The sequence below is a fragment of the Saccostrea echinata genome, unplaced genomic scaffold (assembly GCF_033153115.1).
Source record: "Saccostrea echinata isolate AGI-Se365-2 ecotype Australia unplaced genomic scaffold, CSIRO_AGI_Sech_v1 ptg000049l, whole genome shotgun sequence".
In the NCBI taxonomy this organism is placed as follows: Eukaryota; Metazoa; Mollusca; class Bivalvia; order Ostreida; family Ostreidae; genus Saccostrea; species Saccostrea echinata.
The window spans coordinates 2057159-2062856 of NW_026889798.1; the positions used below are offsets into that span (position 1 = coordinate 2057159).

Here is a 5698-nt window from a genome sequence, read left to right on the forward strand (position 1 = left end):
TCGGTTAAGTGGTTTGGGATAGGATTTTAGCCTAGTATCGATGTCGTTTATGTATCACCTAGTCTTTGTTATGAAAAATATTTTAGGTGATCCTCAGCTGACATTCAAGGGTCATAATATTTTTGTTTATTTTTTTAATGAATCTTTTGTTTCTTATTTCATTCTTTTTACACAATCCAAAATCACAATGCGAGGAAATGATTGTATGTTAGGGAAATGAAATTGTTTCAATAACTTTCTGTACTGTTATGATACAGACTTCACTCCATGACTCCACAAGACTCCACTCCACTCCACTCCACTCACTACGGGGATACTCTACCCCTTGTTGTCGTGTGAGTAATAGAGACAAAACTGACCGTTCTGATCAAGGAGGTGAACTGTGTTACTTTTATGGTATCCATCAACCACCAGGATGTGACCGAGGATATCAGTACAGATTCCAAATGAAAGGAACCCTGACTCCTGACCTTTGTAGGAGAACCCATGTTGTCCTGATTTGTTCACCACCATCACTGCCATCAAAAGATCTGATACACAGCTAATATCTCCATTGATATTTTCTGTGATGTAGTGTGGTCTATTATACAGTTCTTGCCCTTTGTTATCTCTCTGTATGTTCTGTACATGTAGTTCTTTTCCTGCCTTATTGTACCTGGTGAATTTATTATCTCCAGGCTTCATCATCCCCACCAGTAAGTTCCCATTAATGTGGGAGGAGTGTATGCTGAGTGGTTTCCAGTCTCCAGTTTTAATGAATCCAGTTATATCATTATCCTGTGTTATCTTATTGATGCCTTTCTTGTCTTTGTCTGTAAAGATCAGATCCCAGTCCTGACTTTGTGGTAACCTTCATCTTTACCACTGGTTTTTATCTTCCGTATCTTATTCCCCTGTAGATCTGTTTGGACAAGATTACCTTCATCGTCACTGATCCACAGTCTGTCTGATTGATCTACTGATACATGGTATACATTATGAACACTTGGTACATTGAACTCCCTGACCTTGGTGACAGAGAAAGATAGAGACAATGTTTGTTTCACATCAGATTTAATTCTGTCTTCTTTCATCTGTTTATGTGTAGGTTTCAAAGCTGTATTGTAGACACTTTCAATGGACATTATTTCTCTCTTCTCTGCTTTGGTGTTGGGGACATGTATTTTACCAAGTATTTCGGTGACGTCACTTTTGCTGTACTGACCAGCAGTAAATCCTGGCGTGACTGGTTTTGTTGACTGGTATTGATCGGATCTCTGGCTTCTTCTCAGACACTTATTTCTGGGGTTCTATAGAGGCATCTGTGAAGCTCATTGACAAGGTCATTAAGATAAGTGATGTAGTCATCCAATGTTTTGTCTTTTGAGTTTTTAGATCTTCTAACAGTGAATGCTCTATCTGGTCTAGCTGCTTCATGTTCCCAGACACGACTGTGTCCACCAGACTTTTCAAAGACTCACTTTCAGTCTTCATGGATGTTCTGATGTCGTCCACAATGTGTTTGATTTCAGATGAATCTTTTTTATTTCTTTCTGTAAATCTTTTGATGTTGGAAGAAAACACTCATGAATTTTGGTAATTTCTTCTTGAAAGACTGATATTTGTCTGCATAAACAGTTTCAAGATCAGTATATATATGTCCCCGATGGTCTTCCTGTGTGGTACATTTGGAACATATTGGAGCTTGGATTCTTCACAGAGCAAGTCCACATCTTTAATGGAATGAAACTAATATTAATATCTTCCTATGTTCATGTGTAAAAAAAAGAATCAAAAATATATGAAGTATTTTGCGTTGTCAACATTTATTTATGGCTTTTATCATAGTGATACACCTAATACTTTTATGCGTTAGAAAAAATAAAAGAATTTGAGAGGAAGGGGAACCGATTAACTTTTTAATTAATGTATCTATTTTGGAAAAAAATGTGGGAAAGGGACTAAGTTTTTATTATACACTACATTATGAGGATTAAGAAAAAGGAGTTTTCCTCGTTCAAATGCTTATATAAATTGTTCATAGTATCAAAACTCCACCTTCAATACCCTTCATCTACGAGGGCCCCTGTTTGTGAATAAATGCATAAAACTATACTGAACATTAAAATATCCATCATAAATAACGATGGAAAATTGTTTTGAACAGATTTAAACATTTTACTGAACAATTGTCTTAATAACATTTTAAAAGTCTGACTGTAGATTTTTCACAATTCTATTTAATCTGCATTAAAATCTAGGGAACAGGAAAGTGCACCCTCCATATGAATTTGTAAAAAAAAAAAAAAAAAAAAAAAAAAAAAAAAAAAAAAATGATAAGATTTACTTTTATATGATAAAGTTGTTAAAGTATACAGATACAGAACCAGTATATTGTAAGAATTTGTATTATTCTATGTCATTTATTATGTGATTCTAAACAATGCAAATGTATTCGACAGTTTTATATAAAGTAACAAAAATGATGACCAAGTGCATTTCACTTAAATATCGGTAATACATTTTTAAGTAGTCAGTGTTATCATGTTGGAATAGGAATCATTTCATAGTATGAAAGTATTTAATATAGTTATATCTTGCAATCACAAGTATATTTGAGACATGCTGTGTAATGTTACAGGTCCAATAAATATAAGACTACTGTATGGGTTCTATTCTTTTATTTAGTACATCTTGATGAATTGAGCCCTAAAATTGAAAATATATTATAAATACATGTAAATCTACAAAACAAATAATTACAAAGACAAACAATCATATATATCACATGAAATACAAGGGTATAACATTATGCTCAACATTATACTTTCCTTCATGATACAGTATGTACAGCACTCTGAATAAAGGGCAATAACTCTTAATTTCAACTGAACAAATTTATAGGGCTTTACAGATAAAACATAAAAAATAAAGGTAAAAATGGATTTTGGTAATTAAGCTTGGTAAATCAAAAATATTTGTCAAACATACTTTATAACCAATACTTTCATTATCAATTCAAAGTAATAAAAATATCTAAAATAAATAATACATGTTCTTACCAAAGACAATGTGTCTGGAGGCTCACTGATTCAGATTTATATATTTACAACAACTTGTCATATGGTAACCCAGCATCTAGTCATCAAAATAATATAAACAGTTCAAGGTGCTGCATACACACTTAAATGTAGTTTTTAACATTCAGATTATTTAAAACCAATAAGTTTTTTAATCAAGTAAAATAATTAAATCGTAAGCTTTAGATAAACTTTATATTAACTTTAAATGTCATAGTCAAAAGTATAGAGAATTAATTTAAACAACAAAATTAGTAAAATTAGTAAGAGAAATCTAACCTGCTGCTACATGTATCAGGACCAAGGTCTGGCTAGAAAGTGAAAAACATGAACTGCATGGGATAAATGTACCACCTGACTGACCAAAATGACTTAACCAATAGCAAGACAGGGCAAGACCTCAATTATAATAATAATACATCACATGACACTACCAAACTGGACAAAACACTACACAGAACACAAAACACAACACAAGCACATGGCCAGGTAAACATTGAAATTAAATAAACAAACACATTTAATATTTTAATAAATTTTATTAATCTGACCTTACTACTGTATTAAGGATCGAACAATTATCACTGGAGATACTTGTACACTGTCAGTCTGTTGGTGAGACCTTGCCCTACATAGAGATTGTTCTCATCATCTATACACACACTATGGGTACGGTATATTCCTTGTTGTTGCGTTAGTAATATAGACAAGAACTGACCATCCTGATCAAGGAGGTGAACAGTGGGACATTTATAGTATGCATCACACACCAGGATGTGACCGAAAACATCAGTACAGACTCCATAGGGACAGAACTCTGACACCTGACCTCTGTAGGAGAACCTGTGTTGTCCTGATTTATTCACCACCACTACTGCCCTACTGCGGATTGATACACAGATATCTCCATTGATGTTTTCTGTGATGTAGTGTATCGTCCCATACAGACTCTGTCCTTTGTTACCCCTCTGTATGTGCTGTAGTTCTTTCCCTGTCTTGTTGTACCTGGTGACTTTACCCTCTCTACCTGTCCTCATCCCTACCAGTAAGTCCCCGTTGATGTGGGAGGAGTGTATGCTGAGTGGTATCCAGTCTCCAGTTTTAATGAATTCAGTGATATTATTATCCTGTGTTATCCTATTGATGACAATATTCTCTTCATCTGTAAAGATCAGATCCCCGTCCTGTGTGACTGTGTGGTAACCTCTATCACCACTGGTTTTTATCTTCTGTATCTCATTCCCCTGTAGATCTGTTTGGACAAGATTACCTTCATCGTCACTGATCCACAGTCTGTCTGATTGATCTAGTGATATATGGAATACATCATCAACACCTGGTACATTGAACTCCCTGACCTTAGTGACAGAGACAGATAGAGACATTGTTTGTTTCTTGTCAGATTTCTTTCTGTCTTCTTTAATCTGTTTATGTGTAGGTTTCATTGCTGTATTGTAGACACTTTCCATGGGCCTTATTTCTCTCTTTTCAGCCTTAGTGTTGGGGACATGTATTTTACCAAGTAGCTTGGTGACATCACTTTTGCTGTATTGACCAGCAGTAAATCCTGGTATGGCTGGTTTTGCTGTCTCTGGTATGGATCGGATATTTGGCTTCTTCTCGGACAGTAATTTCTGGGGTTCTGTAGAGGACAGGCATCTGCGAAGCTCTTTGATAAGGTTATTAAGATAAGTGATGTAATCATCCAATTTTTTGTCCTGGGCTTTTAGATCTTCTAACAGTGAATGCTCAATCTGTTCTAGCTGCTTCATGTTTTCAGAAACGACTGTGTCCACCAGACTTTTCAGGGTCTCACCTTCAGTCTTCAGTGATGTTCTGATGTTGTCCATTATGTGTTTGATTTCTGAGGAATCTTTTTTAATTTCTTTCAGTAAATCTTGTGATGAGGGAAGAAAGTACTCATGGATTTTGAACATTTCTTCTTGAAAGACTGCATATTTTTCTGCATAAATTGTTTCCAGATCAATAAATATATGTCCCCGATGGTCTCCCTGTGTGGCACATTTGGAACACACATGAACATGGCATTCTTCACAGAACATGTCCACATCTTTAGTGGGGTGTACCTCACATTTCTCCACAGGAAGTTGTCTTTTGCGTTGTTGGTAAAGGACCACCTCGTGGTTTTTCTTTTTTGGATTTTTCAGATGTTCACCTTTGCATTGTTTGCATAATCTTAGGTGACAAGTGTTGCAATAGAACTCACAGTTTCTTTCACATTCTTGAATGCCACATTCTAAAAAGTGTTGGGCTCTGGGAGGAATATCTATTTTGGACAATGCCATCTAAAAAATGATAAAACTTCGTGTCAAAAATTATAAGAAAATAGGTAGAAATCCTTCTTCTTAAAAGTGCATATTTTCATTGACAATATGTGAATAATTAGATAAATTTTTTTCCAGCAAACAAACAGAAACTAGAGGTACTATGAGCAAGCACACAAAGTTTTACAGTACCCCCCCCCCCTTTCCTCTCCCTTTGCATATTGTTTTAAAGTGTCAAAATGTATTTTCCTAAGAGGTGACCTTAAACTTGTCAAAATCACTTTGGTTCAAAAACAAAAGTTATGACACGTCTTCAGGTTTAAGTGGTATTTGTGTGAAGTATGAACTTTCCCC

General features: G+C 35.0%; 1 pseudogene; it reads right to left on the reverse strand.

The window, feature by feature from the left end:
• Positions 1-246: 246 nt before the first annotated feature.
• LOC133203258 (uncharacterized) lies at positions 247-5370 on the reverse strand (annotated as a pseudogene).
• Positions 5371-5698: the final 328 nt, after the last annotated feature.